Source organism: Eubalaena glacialis, chromosome 3 (genome assembly GCF_028564815.1).
Source record: "Eubalaena glacialis isolate mEubGla1 chromosome 3, mEubGla1.1.hap2.+ XY, whole genome shotgun sequence".
In the NCBI taxonomy this organism is placed as follows: Eukaryota; Metazoa; Chordata; class Mammalia; order Artiodactyla; family Balaenidae; genus Eubalaena; species Eubalaena glacialis.
Window position 1 is genome coordinate 195,046,312 of NC_083718.1, and position 26,597 is coordinate 195,072,908.

At 48.7% G+C, this 26,597-nt stretch overlaps 2 long non-coding RNA genes across 2 annotated transcripts; both read left to right on the plus strand.

Annotated features, from left to right (window-relative positions):
* The first annotated feature begins 7,491 nt into the window (after positions 1-7,491).
* On the plus strand, positions 7,492-9,235 carry LOC133089032 (uncharacterized). Its single transcript, XR_009700572.1, has 3 exons — positions 7,492-7,687; positions 8,548-8,638; positions 9,191-9,235. It is a non-coding gene; the product is annotated as an uncharacterized LOC133089032 (long non-coding RNA).
* Positions 9,236-18,968: 9,733 nt separating this feature from the next.
* Positions 18,969-20,752, plus strand: LOC133089033 (uncharacterized). Its single transcript, XR_009700573.1, has 4 exons — positions 18,969-19,191; positions 19,335-19,454; positions 19,533-19,624; positions 19,880-20,752. It is a non-coding gene; the product is annotated as an uncharacterized LOC133089033 (long non-coding RNA).
* The last annotated feature ends 5,845 nt before the right edge of the window (positions 20,753-26,597 follow it).

Here is a 26,597-nt window from a genome sequence, read left to right on the forward strand (position 1 = left end):
TCCCCAACCAGGGATCAAACCCAGGTCCCCTGTATTGGGAGCACGGAGCCTTACCCACTGGACCACCAGGAAAGTCCCCAGTAAGCCTTTTCATAGCTTAACCATGGACAAGATGTCACTAAAGAGGGTGAAAAAAGAGCAGCCCCCATGATCCAGAGTCACTCCCAAAGACAGCCAAAAGAAATAAAGAGTAGATGAACAAGAGGAAAGGTTTATTTCTACAGCCAAGAGCCAACCAAAAAAGTAACTGACATGTTAAATGGTGAAAGTTCAAAGCTTATAAACCTAACTTAATAGCAGAAAGAGAGAGGGGAGAATTGGCTTCTATGGGAAGAACAGATAGGTTTCTTCAGGAAAGACTAACGAGTTCTTTGGAAAACAACAGATTATAAGAAAGTTTGTGATCATGTTTGTCTGTCTGTGGATGAGTGTTCTCTGCATCTTCTTCAGCGTCATAAAACACCTCACAGAAGGGATTTATGGTAGGTTTATTTTGGTCTCTTTCCTGGGAATAGAAGCCACCCTGAAGAAGGAATTTATGGCCGTGGTCATTTCTCAAAAGTTTCTGCTTTTATTCAGATAAGGGGAACTCCAGGAAGGCTTTTTTTCTGTATCTGTTGAATCTCAAGTATATTCAGGGTCAATTGTCTTTATACCAATCGTGGGGTTCCGCCTGACTCTCCATACCTCCAACTTTTTCTTCTTTTTCAAGATTCCTTGATCTATTTTGAGCCCCTTGCATTTTTCACATGAATTTCAGATTGGTTGTCAATTTCTGCAAAACACAACCTGGGATTTTGGTAGCGGTTCTTTGACTCTTTAGATCTATTCATGGAGTCGTTCCACCTTAACAGAATTAAGCCTTCTGACCCATGACTATGGGATTATTTTTCAGAAATTTAGATTTTTTTCTTAATTTCTTTAACAAGCTATTGTTGTTTTCAGTGTACAAGTCTTTTTGCGTTTTCTCAATGTCATCAGATCAGTGTACAAGCCTTACCCACCTTTTTCCTCACTTCTACTGGATGCTGATTCAGAACATACACACCCTCCTGGAGAAACTTGCCCCGACCCTGCCGTGTGCTGCCACCTAGCTGGCCTGGAGCCGAGTCACCAAAAGCCTTTGTTATTTACTTAATTCTTGATTCCTTTAGAATTCATTATTGTCATAAATATTTCTTGTCCTTGTAATAAATCTTTTAAACATAAAGAAGAAATAATGTACTTTAGTTACTCCATAGATGAATACAAATGGATCACACTTGACATATGATTTTAATCTCTGTAGAATTATTAAAGTAATACACACATTATAAAAACTGAAATATTACCTAAGGGAGAAGAGAAGAGCTTTGCAAATCCCACCCCCAGAGGTGACTGTCATGAATGGCTTGGTGCATCTCTCTCAGGCTCTGTCTCTCTCCTTCTGTCTCTATCTCTGTCTCTCTCTCTCTCTCACACACAAGCAGATTCATTTACACCTATGTTGATTTCACATATATGCAGTCTTACAGATGGGATCCTGGGTGCAGACGGTTGGTTTACATGCATCCCACGTATAAACCCTGAAGTCTCCCCTGTCATCAGGTAGAGACCCTGCAACCACTTTCCCAGCTGCACAGCATCCATTCATCCATGTGGACCAGGACTGATGGATCCCACTCCCTCTCCACGAACATTGGTGTTGTTTCCAATCACTTTCTGTTTCAGCCAGTGCTGTGATGAGTATCCTTGAAGTGACATCTTTGAAAAATGGTGCAGGACTTGGAGTGGGATCGACTCTAAGGATCAGCACTGCTAGTAAAGGGACGCACCTGTGGGGCTTTGATGGGTCCTGCACACTGTTCTCCCCGAGAGGAGTGTCTGGTCACTCTTCCCTCTAGGGGATCTGCTGGGGCCTCTTCTTCCTCACTTTGTCCCCTGGGCTGGTGGTCAGCAGACTAGAAACCTGCCAGTGTGATGGTGACCAAAGCTGTCTCCATAGTGTTTGTGTTTGCGTGTGTCCTCATCTGAGAGGTTGAGCATCTCTCGCATCCACTGGCCATCTGCATGGCCTCTCCTTGGAATTGCATGTGTTTGCTCTCTTTTTAGAACATTGATTTTCAAGAGGTTTTTGGACCACAGGTATTCTCTGGCCTTAGTTATGAGGAATGCTTTTCCAGTTTGTGTGTGTTGGCTCCTGCAAATCAATTCATTCTGGGAACCTTCTGTCGTGACTACTGTGGTGCCAGTTAGCTTTGTGATGACAAAGCCAACTCCTCTCCCTGCCTGTTTATGAGAAAAGGCCTGAGTCTGAGCCACTATAGATTCTCTAGATATCTTGGCACACGGACTGAGCCCCACCCTCCCATCCTGCCAGACCCCTTGTACAACCACCTCCATTTGAAGAGTTCTTTCGCCTCATCCAGAAAATAAACAGCACACCCCCCTCCCCCCCAATACCCAACAAACAAGCAGACAGATATCCAGCTGGCCTCCTTCTACCTCAACCTCTCCAGAGAGTCGCTCTCTTAGAAATACCTTAAGCTCAATGACATACCGCCGTCTCCCTTTCTCTGGCACCATGCCAACCCTGGGCGAGCCCCGTCTTATGTGGGCACGATGGCACCACTCAGGTGAGCCGGAGACAGTACCCCAAAGTGGCCTGATGGTACCACCGTACATTGAAAATGACCTACACACCAAATCGGCCTTAAACATGGTGGTTCAGAGACCAGAGATGTGCGTGTGCCTCCGATAAAATCATTGCTCAGGAGACCCCAGCACCTATCAGCAATCTTGTCCATATTTTTCTGACCTTTATTCTTCCTCTTTTCAGCGGATATCTTGCTAGATCGTTCATGGAGAAGTTAGATCCCATTTGGCAAGAGCAGAATCATCTTCCCAACACATGAGAAGAGAACAGGCACAGGCCTGCACCCATCTTATCCCTCCTTGCCTGCCCAGCCCGTCATGTCGGAAACATGTGTCCCTCCTCCTGTCAGAAGCCTAACTCCAGGTAAAGGACTTAGAGGTAAAGGAAACCAGAATATTGTCTTGAGCTACGGAGACTTAAAAAAACAAAGCAAAAACAACACCCCCCCCCCAATACAGCAGGTGCAGAAGGGAGTGCTGAGCCTTCTCCTCTTTCTTCCTGGAAGCAGCAGGTAACATGTCCCCCCGCCCCACCCCCAGAGGAAGACGCCTTCCCTCTGCTGGAAGGAGAGTGACATTGTGATCGTCAGGGGCAGAGAGTGGAGAATGAGAGAATTCTGTACAAACAGACCTTGTTCAACATAATTCTCAACCTCCTTAGCCTCCCCACATAGTGTAGTTCCTTTTCCACAATCGCCTCTCTTTGTTCAACCCAACAGAAAAGAATTTAGGTTTTGCCACTTCTCTGGGTCTTTCTTCATTTCCTTAGGAGGGCGCCCTGGGTCAGGTAAAACTTGTGGGAAATAAATGTGTATGGTTCCCTCCTGTGAGTCTGTTTCATGTCCATTTAATTCTCAGGACCAGCCTTCAGCTCTAAGAGGGTGGAGGTCTGGTTTTGTCTCGGCCACATCTTCCTTGCCGGCATCTTTGAATTCTACCTCCTTCCTTGGCTTGATTCCTCAGCATGCTGACATGCTCTCAGCGACCGTCTTCAGAAACTCTGTGAACATGGGCTGTGTCTTTCAAAATGAAACACATTCTTACTATACGATCCAGCCCTCAAACTCCTTGGTATTGATGGACCTAAATGAGTTGAATGCGTCCATCTACACAGAAACTTGCATGTGGACGTTTACGGCAGCTTTATTCGTAACTGCCAGAACTTGGAAGCAACCAAGATGTCCTTCGGGAGGTGAATGGACAGATAGACTGGGCTCCATCCATGCAGCAGAATGTTCTTCGGCACTGAAAAGAAAAATGAGAGAGAGAGGGAGCCACGGGGTGACAGGTGGGGCACCTTAACTGCATGTCACTCACTGAAAGAAGCCAATCTGGAAAGGTGCCATATCTTAGGGTACCAACTACCTATGACGTTTGGGAAAAGGCAAACCACAGAAAGGGTGGGTTGCTAGGGGTTTGTGGCGGGGTTGAGGGGTGGGGTATGATAAATAGGTCAAGCACAGAGGACTTTTAAGGCAGTGAAACTATTCATTGTGATACATTCATGGCGAGATACATTTGTCAAAACCCACAGAATGTACAACACCAGGAGTGAACCCTAGTGTAAACTCTGGACTCTGATGATCATGATGTGTCCATGTAGATTCAGCGATAGTGACCAACACACAGAATGTTGATAGGATAGTTGGGGAGAGGGAAGCTCTGAGCACCTGTGTGAGTGGGGGGGAGGGGTGGATGGACAGAGCAGTAACAGCAGAGCAGGGGCACGTGGCACCTCTCTGTACTCTGCCCAATTTTGCTGTGAACTCAAAACTTCTTTAAAAAAATAATAAACCCCATTTAAACAAAGAAACAAATGAACATTCCAGTAGCATCACATGACTCCTCCTCTTCAAGCCCTCAATTTGTCTGGGCCAGTTGAGAGTCAAACTTCAGTAGGCACTTGGCCTTTCAATCAGCATCCTTTCAAAGTTTCATCTGACACCTGCTCTTTATCTCACTACACTCTTTTTTACACATTTTTAATTAAAAAAAAATTTTTTTTGGCTGCCACGTACAGCTTGCCGGATCTTAGTTCCCTGACCAGGGATTGAACCTGCGCCCTCAGCAGTGAAAGCACAGAGTCCTAACCACTGGACCACCAGGGAATTCCCCAACACTTTTTAAAAAATATATTTATTTATTTATTTGGCTGCACCGGGTGTTAGTTGCGGCACGCAGGATATTTTACTTACTGCATGTGGGCTCTAGTTCCCTGACCAGGGATCAAACCCAGACTCCCTGCATTGGGAGCACGGCGTCTTAACCACTGGACCACCAGGGAAGTCTCTCTTTTTTTAAAAAAAATATTTACTTATATATTTGGTTGCATCGGGTCTTAGTTGCAGCAGGCGGGCTCCTTAGTTGCAGCACGTGGGCTCCTTAGTTGCAGCATGTGGGCTTCTTAGTTGTGGCATGCGAACTCTTAGTTGTGGCATGCATGTGGGTTCTAGTTCCCTGACCAGGGATCAAACTCCGGCCCCCTGCATTGGGAGCGCAGAGTCTTATCCACTGTGCCACCAGGGAATTTCCCCCTCCTCTTTTTAAGATAGTATTTTTTCTTCTTTTTTAAAATTGGTGTACACTTGACAGGCAATATTATATATTAGTTTTCTGGACCACAACATAGTGACTTGATATTTTTATACTCTACAAAATGATCACCAAGATAAGTCTAGTTACAATTTGTCACCATACAATGTTATTACAGTATTATGGACTCTATTCCCTATGTTGTAAATCACACCCCAGGACATTTGTTTTATAACTGGAATTTGGAACTTCTCAATCTTTCTCAACTATTGCACTCATCCCTCCACTCCCTCCCATCTGGCAACCACCAGCGTGTTCTTGGCATCTATGAGTCCATTTCTGTTTTGTTGTGTTTGTTCATTTGTTTTGTTTTGTAGATTCTACATATAAGTGATATCGTAAGGTAATTGTCTTTCTCTGTCTGCTATATCTCACTTAGCATAATGCCCTCTAGGTCCATTCATGTTGTCATATGATTTCATTCTTTTTTATGGCTGAGTAATATTCCAGTGGGTGTGTATGTGTGTGTATGTGTCCAGTTTTCATACATATATATGAAAACTTCTTTATCCAATTGTCTATCGATGGACACTTTGGTGGCTTCCACATCTTGACTATTGCCAATAAAACTGCCATGAACATAAGGGTTTATATATCTTTCTGAATTTGTGTTTTGGTTTCCTTCAGAAAGATACCCCCAAGTGTAATTCCTGCATCATGTGGTAGGTCTATTTTTAATTTCTTGAGGAACTTCCATACTGTTTTCCATAGTGGTTGTACCAATGAACATTCCAACAAAAGTGCATGAGGGTTCCCTTTTCTCCACATCCTGAGCAATACTTGTTATTTGTTGTCTTTTAGATGATAGCCATTCTTTGAGGTGTGAGGTGATAATCTCACTGTGGTTTGGATGTGCATTTCCCTGATGATGAGTGATGTTGACCATCTTTTCATGTGTCTTTTGGTCAACTGTATGTATTCTTTGGAAACATGTTTGGTCTTCTGCCAATTTTTCATTTGGGTTTTTGTTTTTTTGGAGGCTGACTTGTGTGAGTGAGTTCTTGGTCTATTTTGTGTATGAACGACTTAGCAGATATATTGTTTGTAAATATTTCTCACATTCAGTAGGCTGCCTTTTTGTTTTGTGGATGGTTTCCTTTGCCATTGAAAAAATTTTCAGTTGGATGGAGTCCCATTGCTTTATTTTGCCTTTGTTTCCCTTGCTTGAGGAGACAGGTCCAAAAAATATTGCTAAGACTGATGTCAAAGAGTGTACTGCCTATGTTTTCTCCTAGGAGTTTTATGGCTTCATGTCTTTGTTCTAGTTCTCCTAAAAATTCCATTGGTATTTTGCTAGAAAAGGCATCGAATCTCTAGATAGCCTTGGGGTGTGGAATCCTTTTAACATTATGAATTCTTCTAATCCATGAGCATGGTATGTCTTTCCATTTGTTTGTGTCGTCTTCAATTTCTTTCATCAATGTCTTCCAGTCTTCTGAGTACAGGTCTTTCACCTCCTCGGTTAGATGTATTACTAGGTATTTTATCTTTGTTAATGTCATTGTCCATGGGGTTGTTTTCTTAATTTCTCATTCTGACATTTTGTTGTGAGTGTATAGAAATGCAACCTGTAGATTGTATTTCTGAAAATGCAATCTTCCCACCAGGGAAGCCCCTTGAATAGTTTTGTATTTAAAATTTGTCTGTGGGGACTTCCCTGGTGACGCAGTGGTTAAGAGTCCGCCTGCCAATGCAGGGGACACGGGCTCGAGCCCTGGTCCGGGAAGATCCCACATGCCGCAGAGCAACTAAGCCTGTGCGGCAGAACTACTGAAGCCTGCGCGCCTAGAGCCTGTGCTCCCCAACAAGAGAAGCCACCGCAATGAGAAGCCCGTGCACCGCAACAAAGAGTAGCCCTGCTCGACGTAACTAGAGAAAGCCCACATGCAGCAACGAAGACCCAACGCAGCCAAAAATAAATTACAAAATAAAATAAAATTTGCCTCTGAAAAACTTTGAGTGAATTTGGTATAAGTTGTAAAGTTTGCATCTACATTCACTTCATTCCAAATGGTTTCCAATTAATTGTTCCTTAACTAATTTTAGAAAACTTTTGGGATAGAGACTGCATTTTAGTTTGAATTTCCAGTTTAATGGATTCAGCAGTCCCGTCAGTAGGGCGCGCTGCCTCCAGTGACCTGTGAGGGAGGCGCGGCCTGCACTTCCTGCACTGACCACAGGGTGGCGCCGAGTCCGCCTCTCTGACCCACAGCGCATGCTCGTTCCCTGCGAACTCGATTCGGAGCGCAGCTGAGAGGAGTTGAGCCGCCTCAGGCGCGGGGGTGGGGGCCTTCGGGTAGGACGCCCGGCTCGGCGTCTCTGCTGAGAGGAGCTCGGTCTCCGTCTCCTTAGGACTCGCTGGGGTTTCGGCTTCAGGACAAAGTGGCGCTGCGTCCACGCTGACTAGGGAACTAGGTCTCCTGAGGACCCAGGTGATGCCTGAGGAAAAGGTGAAGAGACGGTGAGGAAAAGTGGGGAGAAGCTTCCTGTGGGCGACTGACCGTTGAGGGGGTCCGTCTTCGTGTGAGCGAGGAAGGGCTTGGCGTGGAAAGCTGGGTTTTTGGTCCGGTTTGTGTGCAGGGTAGCCAGCATGAGTTATGGGGTGTCCAGTTTTCCCAGCACCATTTATCGTGGGGAGTGTCGTGCTCCTTGGTGTGTCCTTGGTCCCTGTGTCATAAATGAACCGACCCCGTCCGTGTGGGTTGAGTTCTGGGCTCTCTGTCCTGTCCCTCTGGTCCCTGTGCCCGTTTTGAGCCAGTTCCGCACTGTTTTGGTGACTGTAGCTTCTCAGCGGAGTGTGACGTCAGGGAGGGAGATGCCTCCAGCCCGTTCTCTTTTTTCAGGGTTTCTTTGGCTATTTGGGGTCCTTTGTGGTTCCACACAGATATTAGGAGGATTTGCTCTATTTTGGGGGAAATACCATGGAATTTTGGGAGGGATTGCATTCACTGTGTCCATTGCTTTGGGTAGCATGGATATTTTAACAATATTAATTGTTCCATTCCATGAGAACAGGATATCTTTCCATTTATTGGTGTGTTTTTCAATGTCTTCATCAATGTCTTCAAGTTCTCAGTGTGCAGGTCTTTCACATCCTTGGTTGACTTTATTCCCAGGTATTTTGTTCTTTTTGATGCATTTGTAAATAGGGTTGCTTTCTTTCTCTTTCTGATGGTTCATTATTAGTGTTTAGAAATGCAACTGATTTCTGTGTATTGATTTTGCAACTTTACTGAATTTATTTATTAGTTCTAATAGTTTTTTTGTGGAATGAAGTGGAAAATTGGAATTCAAAAATCCCACTGTTTCTACCATATCCAGGTCGTCCACAACACGGAGGACAGCGGCTCCTAATATAACCTTCCCACAGTGCCTCTAAATGACGTGTGGACTTTGGGTGAACTGGATCTGGGTAAGGCTTGGCTTCTACATGGAAGTTTGATGTTTTCTCTGCTTTTCTGGCATGCTATTGACATACATGATGTTCCTTGGCGTTCCTTGGTTGAGGCATGTCGCTAGACGCAGAACACCCTGCTTCGAGGAGTTGATTCAGGGAAGGAACCACTGGGTAACCTGTGTCTCTTTGGATTTGTTAGAAACCACAGGGATGTATGCTGCGTGAGCCCATGGATATGGGGGCCTGATGGAAGCAGCCTTGCTTTCCCATTTTGAAAGCTCCATTCATGCTTCCTTGAAGCTACCTGAAATTGACTGCTGTTGACAGGCCTCGAGCCACTGTAGGCATGGCTCTGTGAAGAAAATGAGTTTTCTCTAGCTAAACCGGGTGCTTCCATGGCCGGGGTGGAGCTCATCCTGCCACGCTCTAGAGCTAAAGGGAAACTCAACATCAGTGCTTGCCTCGAAGTAAGGCCCTGAGTAGCCGTGCAGAAAGGGAGGCATGCAGCTGTTTCCATGAGGTGTTAGTCGCTGTTCTGCTGTATTTTAAAGGAAGTACCCTTTTCAGGATTCCCAGGACCCTCGGGTGTGCATCATGTTCCCTCCAAGATCACTGAGTTCCTGCAGGCCCCTGTGGGCCTGCTGAGCAACATCGAGGCCCAAAGGTCCCTCGGAGGCCCTCTGTGTATGCCGAGTGATGGGCAACACACGGCACGTTACTTCAGGAGAGGTCCATTTCCAGAGCACTCGAACAGCCTCAGGACCACCTTGGTAGCCAGTCCGACTTGCCATGGAAGTCTTCGTCATGGCCCCCGTGTGAGCTGCCCCAAGGAAAGACTCTGCTTGGAATTCTTCGAGGACCTCGAAGTCCTGAAGTACCTGAAGTCACTCTGCTCGAGGAAAAAGTCAGCCTCCTACCATGCTGTGTCGCTAACGGGACACTCAGCGAGAGCACTTGCCTTGAGCTAAGGCCCTGAATTGCCGCGCAGAGGCGGAGGCGTGCAGCAGTTTCCATGAGGCCGCAGCTACTGCTCTGCATTTTCTTCACGGATACTGTCAAGGCCTTAGTGATTTAGAGCATCAGGGCCTAATTTAGGCCCAGTGTCAGGGCTTCAGGTAGGGACAGCGTCAGAGCCGGACTTAGGGAGAGCGACAGGGCTTGAGTGAGGCCTAGCGTCAGGGCCTTAGCTAGGGATAGTCTCAGGGCGTGACTTAGGAGCAGCGTAAGGGCCTCGGTAGGATCAGCCTCAGGGACTTCGTTAAAGACATTATCAGGGCCTCTGTTAGGGACAGCCTCAGGGCCTCATTAGGGACAGCGTCAGGGCTTACTTAGGGACAGTTTCTGGACCTTGGTAAGAGATGGGTCAGGAAATTAGCTCAGGATAGTGTCAGGACATTAGGTATTGACGGCAGCAGGGCCTTAGTTAGGGACAGTGTCAAGGCCTTAGTTAGGACTAGCATCTGGGCATCTGTTAAGTACAGTGTCAGGGCCTGAGTTAGGAATAGTGTTAGGGCCTTAGTTAGGGACAGTGTCAGGGCGGGATTTAGGGCGGGCATCTAGGCCTTAGTTAGGGACAGTGTCACGGTCTTGGGACTAAATTCACGGCCTGAGGTATTCACAGCATAAGGGCTTCAGTTAGCTTAAGAGGCAGGACATTTGCTAGGGACAGGGTTATGGTAAAGTTTAGGGATTGTGTCAGGAAATGATCTAGGGATAGCGTCAAGGCCTTAGTTACTGACAGTATCAGGGCCTTATTTAGGACAGTGTCAGAGCTTCAGGTAGGGACAGCATCAGAGCCTGACTTAGGGAGAGCGACAGGGCCTGAGTGAGGCCTAGCGTCAGGCCCTTAGCTGGGGACACTGTCAGGGCATGATGTAGGACCAGCATCAAGGCCTTTGTTGCATCAGCATTAGGGTCTTAGTTAAAGACATGATCAGGGCCTGAGTTAGTCACAGCGTCAAGGCCTCAGTTAGGCACAGCCTCAGGTCTTCACTTAGGGACAGCCACAGGGCTTTCTTAGGGACAGTGCCAGGACCTTGGTTAGAAATGGGTCAGGACATTAGCTCAGGATAGTGTCCGGATTTTAGTCATTGCCGGCAGCAGGGCCTATATTAGGGACAGATTCCAGGCCTTAGTTAGAGACAGTGTCAGGGCCTTAGTTAGGACTAGTTTGGGCCTTAGTTAGGGAGAGCATTAGGGCTTCAGTGAGGATAAGAGGCAGGACATTAGCTCGGGACAGAATCAGGTTCCAGGCCAGGGGTAGTGTCAGGAAATGAGCCAGGGATAGCGTGAAGTCCTTAGTTATTGAGAGCATCAAGGCCTTAGGTAGGACCAGTGGAAGGGCCTTAATCTTGATCAGTGTCAGAGCTTGATTTAGGGACAGCATCAGATCCTAACTAAGGTACGTCAACAGGGCCTAAGCGAGGTCTATCTTTAGGGCCTGAGTGAGGCACAGTGTCAGGGCATGCCCTAGGAGCAGCATAAGGGCCTCTGTAGGATCAGCATTAGGGTCTTCGTTAAAGACATTCTCAGGGCCTCTTTTAGGGACAGCCTCAGGGCCTCACTTAGGGACAGCGTCAGGTCTTACTTTGGGACAGTTTCAGGACCTTGGTAAGATGTGGGTCAGGATATTAGCTCAGGATAGTGTCAGGACTTTAGATATTGACGGCAGCAGGGGCTTTGTTAGGGACAGTGTCAGGACCTAAGTTAGGTGTAGTGTCAGGGCCTTAGGGACAGTGTCACAGCCTTAGTTAGGGCTAGCATCAGAGCCTTCGTTAGGTATCATGTCAGGGCCTGGGTTAGGAGTAGTGTCAGGGCCTTAGTTAGGGGCAGTGTCAGGGCCTGAGTTAGGACTAGCATCAGAGCCTTTGTTAGGGACAGTGTCAGGGCCTTCTCTTAGGTACGGTGTCAGGGCCTGACTTAGGAATAGTGTTAGGGCCTCAGTGAGGGATAGCTTCAGGGCCTGTGTGAGGAACAGCCGCACGGCTGTATTTAGGGACAGCGTCAGGGCTGAGTTAGGGACAGTGTCAGGACCTCGGTTAGAGATGGGTCAGGATATGAGCTCAGGATAGTGGCAGCACCTCAGTTATTGCCAGCAGCAGGGCCTACTTTAGGGACAGCTTCCGGGCCTTAGTTACAGACCGTGTCAGGGCCTTAGTTAGGGACAGCATTAGGGCTTCAGGTAGCATAAGAGGCAGGACATTAGCTCTGGACTGAGTCAGGTTATGGGCTAGGGATAAGGTCAGGAAATGAACGAGAGAGAGTTTCAAGGCCTTAGTCATTGAGAGAATCAGGGCCTTATTTAGGACCAGCGTCATGGCCTTAGGTAAGGGCAGTGTCAAGGCAAGGCTTAGGAGGAGCATAAGGGCCTCTGTAGGATCAGCATCAGGATCTTGGTTCAAGATATTATCAGGGCCTCTGTTAGGGACAGCCTCAGGGCCTCGCTTAGGGACAGTTTCAGGACCTTAGTAAGAGATAAGTCAGGATAGAGGCTCAGGATAGTGTCAGCACTTTAGATATGGACGGCAGCAGGGCCTTTGTTAGGGACAGTGTCAGGGCCTGAGTTAGGTGTAGTGTCAGGGCCTTAGTTAGGGACAGTGTCAGGGCCTGAGTTAAGTGTAGTGTCAAGGTCTTAATTAGGACAGTGTCAGGGCCTTAGTTAGGACTAGCATTATAGACTTTGTTAGGTATCGTGTCAGGGCCTGAGTTAGGAGTAGTGTCAGGGCCTTAGTTAGGGCCAGTGTCAGGGCCTTAGGTAGGACTAGCATCAGAGCCTTTGTTAGCTATTGTGTCAGGGACTGAGTTAGGGACAGGTTCATGGCCTTTGTTAGGACTAGGCTTAGGGTTAGGGTTAGGGTTAGGGTTTTAAGGTTGGGGCTAGGGTTAGGCTTAGGGGATAGGGATAGGGTTTAGGGTTTAGGGTGAGGGTGAGGGTGAGGGTTAGGGTTAGAGGGTTAGGGGTTACATTTCCAGAGCACTCGAACAGCATCAAGACCACATTTCTAGACAGTCCAGCGTGCCGTGGAAGCCTTCGTCTTGGCCCCCATCTGAGCTGCCCTGAGAAAAGACTCTGCTTGGAATTCTTCGAGGATCTCGTACCTGAAGTCACTTTACTCAAGGAGAAAGTCGGCATCCTACCATGCGGTGTCGCTAATGGGACATTCAGCGTGAGCACTTGCCTCAAGGGAAGGCCCGGAATTGCCGAGCAGAAGCGGAGGCGTGCAGCAGTTTCCATGAGGCCGTAGCCGCTGCTCTGCATGTTTTTAACGCCAGTACGCTTTTCAGGACACCTAGGAGCCTCGCGTGGGCACCCTATTCCCTGCAAGAACACTGAGTACCCCCAGACCTCCCTGGGCCTGCTAAGCAACATCCAGGCCCGTAGTTCTTCGGAGCCACTCTGTGTATGGCGAGGGTAAGGCAACACACTGCACTCCTTTTTGGGACAGCTTGATTTCCCCAGCACTCCCACAGGTCCACGAACACCGTTCTAGGACGTCCAACATGCCGTGGAATTCTGACTCATTGCCCTAGTCTGAGCTGCACTGAGAAGTACCCTCGGCTTCGCATTCCATCTAGGACCTCCTGCCTGAAGTCACCCTGCCTCCAGGAGAAAGTCTGCTTGCGTTCCGACTGCAACTAAAGCCCAGTTCTTCGTTTAACACTGCAGGCTTTTGAAGAGCCACAGGCCCGTAGGCCTAGGTAGGGCGTTCATTGGTGGAGGCAGTTCGGTTGATGCAGAACACCCTGCTTCGAGGAGTTGATTCAGGGAAGGAACCACTGTGTAACCTGTGTCTCTCTCTTTTTTTTTTTTTCCTTTTTAATTTATTTATTTATTTTTGGCTCTGCTGGGTCTTCGTCTCTGCGCGAGGGCTTTCTCCAGTTGCGGCGAGTGGGGGCCACTCCTCATCGCAGTGCGCGGGCCTTTCACCGTCGCGGCCTCTCCTGTTGCAGGCACAGGCTGCAGACGCACAGGCTCAGTAGTTGTGGCTCACGGGCCTAGTTGCTCCGCGGCATGTGGGATCTTCCCAGACCAGGGCTCAAACCCGTGTCCCCTGCATTAGCAGGTAGATTCTCAACCACTGCGCCACCAGGGAAGCCCACCTGTGTCTCTTTTGACTTGTTAGATACCACATGGATGTATGCTGCGTGTGCCCATGGAAGTGGGGGCCTGATGGAAGTAGCCTTGCTTTCCCATTTTGAAAGCTCCATTCATACTTCCTTGAAGCTACCTGAAATTGACTGCTGTTGACAGGCCTCTAGCCACTGTAGGCATGGCTCTGGGAAGAAAATGAGTTTTCTCTATCTAAACTGGGTTCTTCCATGGTCGGGGTGGAGCTCTTCCTGCCACGCTCTAGGGCTAAAGGGAAACGCAACATGAGTACTTGCCTCGAGGTAAGGCCCTCAGTAGCCGTGCAGAAAGGGAGGCATGCAGCTATTTCCATGAGGTCTTAGTCGCTGTTCTGCTTTATGTTAAAGGAAGTACCCTTTTCAGGACTCCTAGGCCCCTCGGGTGTGCATCATTTTCCCTCCAAGATCACTGAGTTCCTCCAGGCCCCTGTGGGCGTGCTGAGCAACATCGAGGCCCTTAGGTCCCTCGGAGGCCCTCTGTGTATGCCTAGTGTAAGGCAACACACTGCACTCTTTCTTGGGACAGCTTTATTTCCCCAGCAGTCCCACAGGTTCACGTACACTGTTCTAGCACGTCTAACATGCCGTGGAAGTCTGACTCATTGCCCTAGTCTGAGCTGCAATGAGTAGGACCCTCGGATTCGCATTCCATCTAGGACCTCCTGACTGAAGTCACCCTGCCTCCAGGAGAAAGTCGGCTGGCGTTCCAACTGTGAGTAAAGCACATTTCTTCGTGTTACACTGCAGGCTTTTGGAGCAAGCACAGGCCCGAAGGCCTAACTCAGGCATTCCTTAGTTGAGGCTGTTTGCTACACACAGAACACCCCGTGTAGAAACGCTGATTCAGGGAAGTGCCCAGTGTGTAGCTCGTGTCTCTTTTCACTTGTTAGAAAGCACGTGTAAGTGTGCCGCTTGTCCACCTGGAAATGGGGGCCTGATGGCAGAAGCCATCTAATCAGAGGTGTTGGGAGTGTGTAGAGGCCTTATATTCCTGTTGTGTGTCCTGCAGGCATCCCATGAAAGACCAGAATCTAGGTCAACTTGGGCAAGCCACTTAACTGAGCCTCAGCTTTCTTTATTTGTAAGGTGGGCGCCACAGCGCTTCCCTCCCGTATTCATGGCGAAATCCTGGCAAGAAACGTACACCATGTGGCCCCACTTTGAAATCTTTAAAGAGGTCTGCCAATAAAAGTGTCTGGAGATTGTACCTTGCATGCAATGCGACACCTGGTCCAAGGTGGAGAGGTTTCAGGGGTGAGCAGTTTGCTCTTGACATGAATGGACAGAGCTCAGCCAGCGGCGCCCCTTCACTGAGACCCTGGCTGCCGAGGTACACACTTTCCATGTATCCAGGCTAGTTTCAGATGGAGACTGAGAGGGAAAATAGGCAGGTGTAAGGATGCAATCCTCAAATCTTTGGCTTCAAATAATCCATCCCAAACTGCTACCCGAGCTCCCCAGTATCAATAAGGAAACATGTTATAGACCCAGAAAAATGTGTTTCCCAAAAGGCCTAGGTTTGCCCTCATAGTCATCAGTATCTAAAATAGAAGTAGCAGTACACTTAAAATCTTAAACTTCTATGTATTTAGGGACCAAAGGCATTTTCATCAGAAAGAAAAGGGATTTAATAATGAAACCACAGAGAGATAAATTGTTTTCAAGCCCCTGATAAGAGAGGGGAGAAATGTCAACCTCGTGGGAGTTGCAGAATCAGCAGTTAGGATTTTTGGATGCCAACTGTGGTGGAGAAGAGACTCCAGCCTGTACCTTCCCTGCCCACCCTCCGCGGTATGCCTGGTTAGGAGGTGAGTCCTGCATGCACGGTGGCCCCTGGGCTGGCCGGAGCAGCAGGATGAGTGCAGGGGTCCCTGAACAGAACAGTTTACCCTCCCTCCCCAGAGACGCCTAGCAATGTCTGGAGGGTGGGCTAGTGGCAGGTGGCCAGGGATGCTGCTAAACACACTGCAATGCCCAGGACAAAGCCCACCACAGGGAACGATTCAGCCCAGAATGTCAGCAGTGCTGAGGATGAGAAACCTATGTATGTGGTAATGCTGGCCTCCAGGAGAAGCTCAGGAGACAGCCCAACCCCCTTCCTGCCCACAGGGGGGGGATGGTCCTCTCCTGTAGCTTGCTCCAATTTAAGGACCTTTTGCTGTCCGCTGTTGGTGAGTGACCCGGTGCCCTGGCTTTAGGAGTCGGGGCCTGAGGGCCTCGTTAGCTCCCCGAATTCTGTGCACTCAGAGTGCGCTTTACCCCCACGCTCCCCGCTGTTGTAGAGCAGGGTCTGAAAAGCCAGAGGGAGTGGCTGCTGGATTTGGCGCTAGCAGGTTTGGTCTTGGCGTCACTGGTAATGTACAGGGTGATATTTGGGGTAGAAAGAGACAAATTAGGCCGATTCGTAGCGAGGTGGTGGCTGCTCTGCGGAACGCCCCTGAGTCGCGAGGTTCTGGGACCGCTGATCAGTAGCAGAGGTGTGACGAGGACACAGCCTCACACCGTGCCCCACGGCCTGGGCCTTTCGGAGTTGGCCTCTTCAGAAGGCTCTCCCAGGCACAGACCACCCCATCCCCGAGCCCCAACACGCTGGCCCCTCTGCACTGGACGTGTAGGGGTAGCGCGGGGTGTGGTGTCCACGCCAGACTGAAGTCCAGGTCGGAGGGGCTCAGCCTGAGGCTGAAAGGAGATGGATGGATCAGTAGGTTGGTGGCGGTGTCTCCTGGGAGGGAATCACAGGGAATTGTTACTTCTCAGTTATCTTCTGCATTTTAAAAACTTCTGCCATGAGTACGCATTTCTGTAACCAAAACCTTATCAGAGTGGAAGCTTAGTGGGGCAGCTTTGCAAAAGGACCCTGCCTGACTCTTGACCCGCCTGTGTGCCTAAATGCGCATGCAGCTGGGGCTTGGTCAGCAGTGGTGACCTCCTGAAGCTATTTACAACCTGTAAGCGGTGTGTGCTCCTCCACGGGATACCTCAGTTCTCTGACTCTCAGGTTCTTCTTCTGTGGAGAAAAAGGGCAGATATGTTCTACAGATGTCCACAGTTCCCCGTGGAGAAGGTACTTCTGGGCATGAACATGTGCTGGAGTGGCATGATGCTGGGGTCTGCCCCTCGCAGCTCAATCTCAAAGACTCCAAGCAGAGCTACCTATTTTATATTTTTCTTCCCTTCTGAAGACATTGGCTGGCACTTGGCCTTGGTCCAGGGTGTACGCCTTCTTCAACCTGTTGACTGCAGAGTCCTCACATTGCTTTGGGCTTGGTCCAAGTCTGTGCTTGAGTGGAGGACGGGGCGTTGAGAGGGTGCACACGCCCCTCCTTCTCAGCCACGCACCTTCTTTTCCTTGCCAAGCTCTCCCTTCTCCTACTGTGACAACGAAGCGGCTGCTTCAACCTCTTCTGTAACCTGGGCTCTCCCATCTGTCTTCAGTTTTTCCCGTGATCATAGCTGGTTAGACACCTGCCGGGGGATGTTTTTCAGACGAACTTGAGTAACTTGCCCTCGTAGATTAGTTAAGAGCCTGTAGGTCTCGAAGTGTGGAAAAGACCCAGCAGAGTCTCCGAGAACCCGAAGTGGCTGTGGCTGGAGCCAGGTGAGCCACAGGTTAGGGGCGTCTGGCCCTCATCCTGTGTGAGGGTAGATGCGCTACTGCTGTCCTCTGCCTCGGGCCCTCATCTGTGAAATGCGGGAACAGTGAGGACTGCCCTCCCGAGGTCGTCATGAGGCTTAATGTGTGAATGCAGTGACCACTCAGAGCAGCCCTCACAGCAGGGAGCACTGTGTGTGTGTGTGTGTGTGTGGGGTGTGTGTGTGTGTGTGTGCGTGTGTGTGTGTGTGTGTGTGTGTGTGTGTGTGTGTGATTGTAGCCGCCGGGCTTTGCTTTTCTCCACCAGCTCCTTCTTCACGGGGAAGCAAGGAGAGGCATGGGAGGGAGGGAGGGAGAAGACTAGAAAAAGGAGGCAGAGGGAGGTCCCTGGGGAAGGGTTTCTGCCACTCATGCATGGGTGGCCTGGGGTCCAAACTTGGGGTTTTATACCAGGGCGTGTGAGCAAGGGGCTGCGGCCAGGGGCAGAGCATTTGCAGACCGCGCGTAGGTCTGGACAGAGCAGGAAGACACCAAGGCTCTGCTTCCTCCCAGCTGTCAAGGCCCAAGGCAACAGGTCACCCCTTCTGAGTCCCTGAGAAATTGGGAGGTGCTAGTGCGAGGGCACAAAGTTTCAGTTATGCCAGATGAACAAGTTCTGGAGTTCTGCTGTATAATACGGTGCCTGTAGTTAACAATACTGTATTGTGTGCTCAGAATTTACTGAGGATGGCTCCTATCTTAAGTGTTCTTACCATCCACACAAAGAATGATGATAATAGGAATAATAATAAATAAAGGAATGAATAGGTCGGGAGGACACCTTTGGAGTGACACATATGTTTACGGTGTAGATTGTGGTGATGGTTTCATGGGTGTAATCTGTCTCCATACTCACAAAGTTGCATGTATTAATCATGTACAGCTTTCTGTATGTCAATGATACCTTCATAAAGTGGTTTAAAAAAATAAAATGGGGGGGAATATAGTCACTCCAAGTACTGAGCACATTGCCTGTCACAGTAAATAAGCAAATAAATGTAATTATGGTTTAAGCTTAGCTCAGGACTGAGAGTGGGTACTTGGCAGGTGGTGTCTGTGGCCAGCTGCTCCGCCCTGGCTCAGCACTGCTTCTGTGAAGCACAAGGGCTGCCCAAACACAGAGACCAGCTCCAGGTGCAGCTCCTGACAGAGAAGGCGGGCTGGTCGCAGACACCTTGTTTTGGTTACTTGCTATTCCTTCCCCCGCACACCCTTTCATTGTCCTGGTCCTTAACCTTTAACTCCTGTAAGAAGCTGGGTTTGCAGATTTCTGAAGACATTTTGCAGTGTGCAGACCTGTTTCACCTTTGTTCCCCATCCTTGGGTCTGGAGATAAAGGCGAGAAGACAGTACTCTATGAAAGCAACAATCATAAACCTCAGGTATGCTCACCCTCAGGTGCCTCAGACTTCAAAGAAATGGGAAACTAGGCATCTCATTTTATACATGGCCCTCTTTAAGTACACTTGTATGTACATAAAATGAAATTGTACTGAAATAAATCTTATTGGTGAATGTTTGCTTTCCGGAAGACACTTTGGTGTAAAAGTTCCTAAGAAAATTTGTTTTTTTAAAGGACCAAAAATGGGGTGAATGTTTCACGGGTAAAGACCTTTTTCGTAACGAGTGAAGGTGAAGTGAGCAGACTGTGCAGCTCAGATTCCAGCTGCGTCCCCGTCACTGCCCTCGGGAGTGTGCCGGAAGGACCCCAGAGAGCTGGCCCACTGGGATGAGCTTACAGCCTTGGGGCCCCAAAGTGCAAGGATGGTCAGCATTCCTGGTGCTCTGGGTTCAGCAAGACCTGACTGAGGTGGGTGGGAGGTGAGTGGGAACAGAGTTTTGCCCAGAGCTATCTCGTTGGCCTGTGTTAGAGGGGGAACAGAAGGTCAGAGCAGGCCTGGGTGAACCCAAGGTGCTGGCTGAATGTCTTTTTTTTTCTTTTTTTTAATAAAGGGACTCTCTTTTCTGGTTGTTGGCTGAGTATGTAATGTCCACTCTGGGTCATCTAAGGGCCGAGCCCCAGTACTCTGTTCCTGCTGTGACCCGTGCTTCTGCTACCACATACTGCACAAGGTAGGTACCTCAAAGTCCTAGCTGAACAGCTAATAGAGAGACAGGTCTCACCCTTGCTTCTTCACCTGCATCTTACAGAGGTGGAAAGTAGGAACTGCAGCCCAGCAAGCCATGGACCCAGGCAATCCTAAAACTGCAAAGTCACCTGTGTTGATTCCAGCCAGCGTTTAGTAAGTAAATCCGTGACTCTTGTAAGAAGAGATTTCAGAAGATGTGTACCTTCTACAGAATTCACATTTGGTGAGGGGCGTGTGAAAAGATATACACAATTTAAATCTTTTTATTTTACTAATAGCGTATCTTAATGATTGAAAAATAGAAATTCCTGTAAATAAAAAGAAAACCAGAAAGTACTCATACTTTACACACCTAGTGTTCACGATCTAATGGGCCTGCTTCGCCTTCCCCTCTCTCTTCTATCTGAGCCTCCACGATGGACGGGACTCACGTGGTACAAGTGACGCAGGGTCAAGCTGGACTGTTGGTTTTCTGCTCCGCCTCTGCTTCCTCTCCGCATCCTGGACTCTAAAGAAGATGAATGAAATGTCTGCTCTGGTTGCTGGCTGTTTCATCTCCAACTTAACCTCAGTCTGTGGTTGTGGAGGGCCTCAGAAGTCAGGAAGGTCCCCCGCCGCCAACCTGGGGAGGGTGGGGCTGGACCCAGGTTCCAGCACAGCCCTGACACGCAGTGTGGTCAGTGGGACATGTTGGCATGTCTGCAAGGCTGTAGCGCTGCCAGCCCCCCTATGCTGCCTTCTTGAGGGCTGGCGGTGCCCTTCAGGACTGGCTGCATCCTTCGTCCCATTTGAGTGGGCAGTAGTAGATAATAAAATCTCAGAATATCCCTTGACCCCTGACCATCCAGGCAGGCATCTGCGGTCCTGCAGCTCAGGCCTGCCTGGGCCCTGTCAAGCCCCTGTGGCCAATCACTGAGCTGACCTTGCTGCTGGGCAATTGAACAGCTACCTGGGCAGCGTAGACGGCCCCTTGGGATGTTTCAGTTCCCTACATCCATGTGATTGAGAAAAGGGCCTCCTCCCTCATAGCCTCTCAGCCTTTCGAGAAGAAATAACCCTCCAGACATTGAGTGTGGCCCTGGCCACAACCAGCATACAGCAGACCGTGGCCCTGCAATCCTTTGGCCTTCGGGTTGTTGCAAACCTTTGACATTCATACTCATTAAAAATCAAAGGAATGGGAGCAAGTGGCTTCCCAACTGGTGTTTTCCCTCTGAGGCTATGTGGTCTCCAGGAGCCATGCGCATCCCGGGCCTAGTCCCTGCGGCCTCCGGAAAGCCAGCCAACTGTGCATTCCATGGTATAGAATAATCCTTGAGACACTGCTCCGTTGAGTAACAGTTTCCTTACCACCTACCATTTGGTTTCTGTTCTCTGTAAAGGAGAGAGCAGAGACTGGAAAATGAGCAAATGTGTTCTGTGGAGATGGGTGATTAATATAGTCAGAGGGCAGGTGTGACTCCTGGGCTCCCACCTCCCAGGGACACAAATGAAGTCTGTGTGCCTTTTGAGGTACACTGGCAATCAGGGCCAGCCTCTGATATGAGGCCCCGGTGCCCAAAACAAGAGTCTTGAGTTTCCCACCAACAGCGAAATTGCTATTTTAGCTAGTGGAAGAGCTTCCTGCCATCAAGGGAGGACAGCAAGAGCCCTGGATGGGTGACCACAGTCACTGACCTTAACTGAACCTCTTCTTTCCTGTTAAAATGGACATTGAGTGGGTGTCGCCTGCAGTTTCTGGAAGCCCTGGATGCAGTGAGAGAGAGTGTTCCTGTGAATGGGGCCACCCAAAGGCATTTAGCAGGACAAAGGATTGGAGGGAGACCAGATCACACTGCAAGAGAGTGAGCCACCAGAACTGCCAGGTCCAAATGCACTCTTAAACCTGTCTCTTGCAGTTATTAATTTATTTCTATCGTTTAAAAATAATGTTTTATTTTACTTTAGTAAGTGTGTCCAGTCCATTGGAATCAAAAAAGTCATAGCTGATACATCAGAGCCAATAATCCCTGAGACTCCCTTGGGTGCCCTACTGGATGGGGCATGGCTGGGAGAGATGAAGACACTGAGCAGGGTCCGAACTTAGGGGAACTGCCAGATTGCTGTGTCTCTGTTCCTTCCCTGTCGCAGGAGAGCGAAATCCCGGAACAATGAAAGGAGAAGCAAAATGGGGAAGAGGTCTTTTGGTGGCTTAACTATTCTGTTTGTATTTTCCTTTGTTATGTTCCATTTTGTTAATGTGTGTTTTTACTGGGAAGTTACCCATTTCCTCTAGATTTCTAGTGTGATGCAATAGGTTTCTCAGTCTAGTTTTCAACCGAATTGTCACTTATTAACTGACATCCATATTTCATTTGGGTTTCCTTCATTCTAACTTTTTGTCTTCCAGGATGCCATCCAGTGTATCACGTGACATTTAGTCATCATGTCTGTTTAGGCTCTTTTGGGCTTTCACAGTTTCTCAGACTGTCCTTGTTTCTATGACCTTGACATTGGTGAGGAGTACTGGTCAGATATTTTGTTGACTGTCCCGCATTGGAATTTACCTGGTGTTTTTCTCAGGATTAGGCTTGAGTTATGGGTTTTGAGTAAGCAGATCACAGAGGTAAAGTGCTTTCTCATCACTTTATATCAAGGGAACAGGCTCTCAAGGCAACTTATCACTGTTACTATTAACTCTGGTCACCTGGCTGAGGTAGTTGGTCAGATTTCCCCACAATGAAGTTAAGTTTTTCCCATTTCCGTGCTGTGTGTCGTCTTTAGGAGGAAGCTACTTTGGGAACCAGCACTTATGGAGACAGGAGTTATCTCCACCTCCACAATCTATGGATGGCTGAGTGTCCACATCAATTATTTGGATTTCTGCATAGGAGATTTCTATTCAACCTTATTGATTAAAACAAACAAACAAGCAAACAAACAAAACCCTATGCAGTTACTTATTTTTACTAGCATGGACACCTGTGGACAGTTTTTTTTTGTTTGTTTTTCTTTGTTTTTTTAACTTTTTATTATAATCCAGCAGTCCAGATTTTGTTGCTAAGTTCATTCCTACTTTGGCTATTGAGAGCTCTTTCCATTGGCTCCTGTTTTCCTTTGACATCATTCCACCCTGTGGATTTTTTTTCTTGATACTTCCTTATTTTCTGATATAAGATTCAAGATTGTCCTGGCTCATATATTTACTGTGTCAGTCCTAGTGTCAGCCATTATTTCAAAGAGCTCTGGTTCTTTTCACTAGAGAATGTTATGAAAAAGTTACATATAGGAGCTAAAAGTGCTCGGCTGATAATGCAAGGAAATATGTGCATGTATTCCCACCTTTGTGTATTGTTGGGTCTCAGGGAGGGGTGCTCCACAATGGCATATCAATTATTTTGAATTACAGTTCCTTAATAAATGGCTGATGCAAGAGGGACACTCTGACTATCTATCTCCTTGAAAGCAGGAAATAAGTCTCTCATGTGAAAGGTGCAGAAGCCTATATGAACAACACTTGGTACTTCTTTAATTTACTACCCCAAGCCCAAACTCTGTTTAGATTCTTCACTAATTGAGTATCCCAAACCTAAGTTTCTTTGGCCTGTAAATTCCTCATAACTTTATTCTATGATGAAATTAAGCCTCACTTTCTGTTATAGTTGGGGAGGGATCTGTAAAGCACCTTGGTTTTTAAAGCAAAGGTTTGTTACTGGAAGAAAGTGTCCCCCCAAAATAGTCTGATGCTCAAGATGTCTGTGTTCCCTTCATGTGATAGTTCAGGGCAGGTGGGTGTCGGGGCCCAGGCTCTGTCCTCCTTGTTTCTCTTCCCTGCTTTCAGGTGGAGGGCTCCAACCAGCAGGGGATGGGGTGACCACATGGCACCATGCCCTCCATCCTAGGACACAGGCTAGCCAAGGCCGTCACCACCTCCACCACTTCCATTTGGAGCTGCAATGGGTGGGAAAGCTGGGAGGTGCAGGGTGGCTGTGAACAGGAAAAAGGGACATGGGTTCTGGTGGACAGCTGGGCGGCTCTGCTGTGGCAGGGTCACTCGGAAGCTAGCACACAGTCTCTGGGTCCTGTGAAACATGATTAGACATCAGCATGCAGTCTTCGATGCTTTGTGGTTCTGGAAATCCTATAGGAGGTGGTTCAGAGCAGATTAAGGTAATGCTCTCAGTGGAGGTGGTGAAGCCAAAGGTCTGCCCTTGAGACTGAAGGTGCTAATGTGGGTGTATATACAGGACAAAACCATCTCGTGTGAATGTAGATCAGGCTCGTTTAAGATCGGTGCAGTCGTGGGGCTTCCCTGGTGGTGTAGTGGTTGATAATCTGCCTGCTGATGCAGGGGACACGGGTTCGAGACCTGGTCCGGGAAAATTCCACATGCCGCAGAGCAGCTATGCCCGTGTGCCACAACTACTGAGCCCCCACGCCTAGAGCCCGTGCTCCGCAACAAGAGAAGCCACCGCAATGAGAAGCCCGTGCACCGCAGTGAAGAGAAGCCCCCCTCACCGCAACTAGAGAAATCCCGTGTGCAGCAATGAAGACCTAACGAAGCCAAAAATAAATAAATTAAATAAATAAAGATTTAAAAAATCTTTAAAAAAGGAAAAAAAAAAATCAGTGCAGTCGTGTTATGCCTAAAATCTCATATTTTGTGCCTTTCCTCGGGCACACCTTCCTCAGTTGCTGAGGCTAATGTCACTCACATACAGGGGAATGGAGAGTGGGCTATCTAGTGTGAGACCTTCTTTACCCTGTGTGTGAGTCTGCTCAGGGCTGCCATAACAAACACCACAGACCGGGGAGCTTGAACAACAGACCTACCTCCTAGTCCTGGATGCTGTCTGAGATCAAGGTGTCTGCAGGCTGGTTTTTCCTTGAGGCTTCTCTCCTTGGTGTGTAGACAGCCATGTTCTCTTCACATGATCTTCTGTGTGCTAATCTCTTGTGGTAGGACATCAGTCTTGTTGGATTAGGATCCACCCTAGTGACCTCATTTTACCTTGATCACCTCTTTAAAAACCCCATCTCCAAATACTGCCACATCCTGCGGTCCTGGGGGTTAGGGATTCAGCATGTGAATTTGGGGGGGACACAACTGAGCCCACAGCATCCTGATTAGGAACTAACGTGCCTGGGTCCTTCCTTCCCTCAAGTCCCGTGGGGAACATGCGATAGCTCAGGGAGAGGCCACTTGTGCAGAGTCTGTGTCCCAGTTGGGGAACCCTTCTCTGCTCTCTTTGATCAGGCAGCAGCAGTGCCAGCCCCATCCTGAGGTGAGCAGTTCTGGGGTTTGGTGCCATCTCGCCTGGCCTGCTGAGGTGCTCAGTATCAGGGAACCCAAGAGTCACTAGCCTAGTAGGGATGCCGGGGACTCTCAGGGCCTTGGCAGATGTCTCTCCCAGCAGATACTCTAGCGAAAGTGGGGAAACATTTGGGGATTACATGTGGGAGAGAGTCACAGTCTCGTTTATGCTTCAGAAAGACCACGTTGGGGTGGGATGTGAGACACGCTGTGGGGGCAGGGAGTTTTGTCAGGGCCTGATGGAGGAACCAGGCACTAGATCGGGCTTGGGCCAGGGCTGTGGGTGTAGAGGGGAATTAGTGTGAATTTGGAGGAGGGGGTCGCAGGGTATGAGATCAGCTGGTGCACAATTCTCTGGTTGGTTGATGGTGAGGTAACAGGGTGGTGAACAGTATCAATCCTTAGGTACCAGTAGGTCTGGGGGCTCTTGATCATCAAGTACAGTAGTTAATGTCTTCCATCTGGTAGAAGTCTGTAAAACAACTGAGGAAGCGTGCATCAGATGCTGTTATCCAGGTACTTCAGAGAGAAGCTACAGCAGAGGATGCGGGGGAGGGGTCTGTCCTGGGAAGGCCCCGTTGGGTCCTGCTCGGTTATACCCGGTGCCTGGGCTCAGCAACCAGGGAAGGTGGGGCTGCTCCTGGGTGTGGGGAGCTGCAGGATCCCGGTCCCCTGAGGGCCCTGTTAGCCCCCAAGGTGAGATGGGGATGCAGTGGCTGGACAGAGGCGTCTGGCCTGGGAGAGGGGTCCAGGCTGGAAATGTCACGGGAATCATCGCAGGGAGGAAGAGGAAAGGCCAGGTGGGGTAAGGTGGGTTACAGCAGACTCCACGGATGTGTCTGTGGGCCTGACAGAAGCAACTCAGAGCCAGAAGAAGTGGCCGTCAGGAGCTCAGCTTCATTCTCCTGTTCCTTTGTAAAACTGCTGTGTCAGTTTGAAACACCACCAGGAGACGTCTGGGGCCAGTGCTGCCATGGCTTCATCAGAGGGGTCCAGGGGGAGCACAGAACCACTGCAGACCCCGCCCATGTCCTCACTGGGAATGAATCCCGTCGGGGCTCCTGGGCTCACAGACTTGAGGGAGCCTCTGTCCTCAGGACTGGTCTTTCTCCTTCCTCTCACCTGCTGGTCAGGAGCCCAGGCACCCCCATCCTGGCTCCACCCCCAGGGCCTGGATTCTGGGACAGCTTAGAGGTAATGCAAGACCCTCACGCTCCTTTATCTGCCTGGGGGCAAGAATGTCTAAAAAGGTGCAACTGGCTGATTACAGAGGGCTGAGTGTTTGCAGCAGGTATGGGTGGAAAGATGGGGTGTGAGTTTCCTATGTCTTTACAGCCTTCCCAGTGTAAAGATCTGTGCATGTCCTATGGCCAGTGAACTCCCCACACCATCCTCCCAGGAAGCTCAGCCAAGTATTATGAGGGCAGAGGCTCTCCCCTTGCTTATCTGTAACTTCCCACTCCCACAATGAGGAGCTTGGTGCCCACTATCTGCCATTTACCTATGCATTGCTCCTTTCCAGATTACATGTGCAGAGCTTTCAGAATTGTTAGCTGCTACACCCTGGAAAGAACTCCATAAAATAAAGTCCACTGTTTGTGTACATTTTGCATTTAGTCTAGAGATTGCGTTCATTTCCACAGTTAACTTAGGCCAGCACCTTTTATCCCATCCCCTACAGTGAGTTTTTCCCATGCATTTCTAATACAGTTAGATTCTGTCACATTGAGTATTCCATCCTGTAATACTCCTACACTGTAAATAACTAAATTTGAATAGAGTTTGATTGACCCCTTGGGCTATACACATCTATGGGCTTAGACAAATGCATAG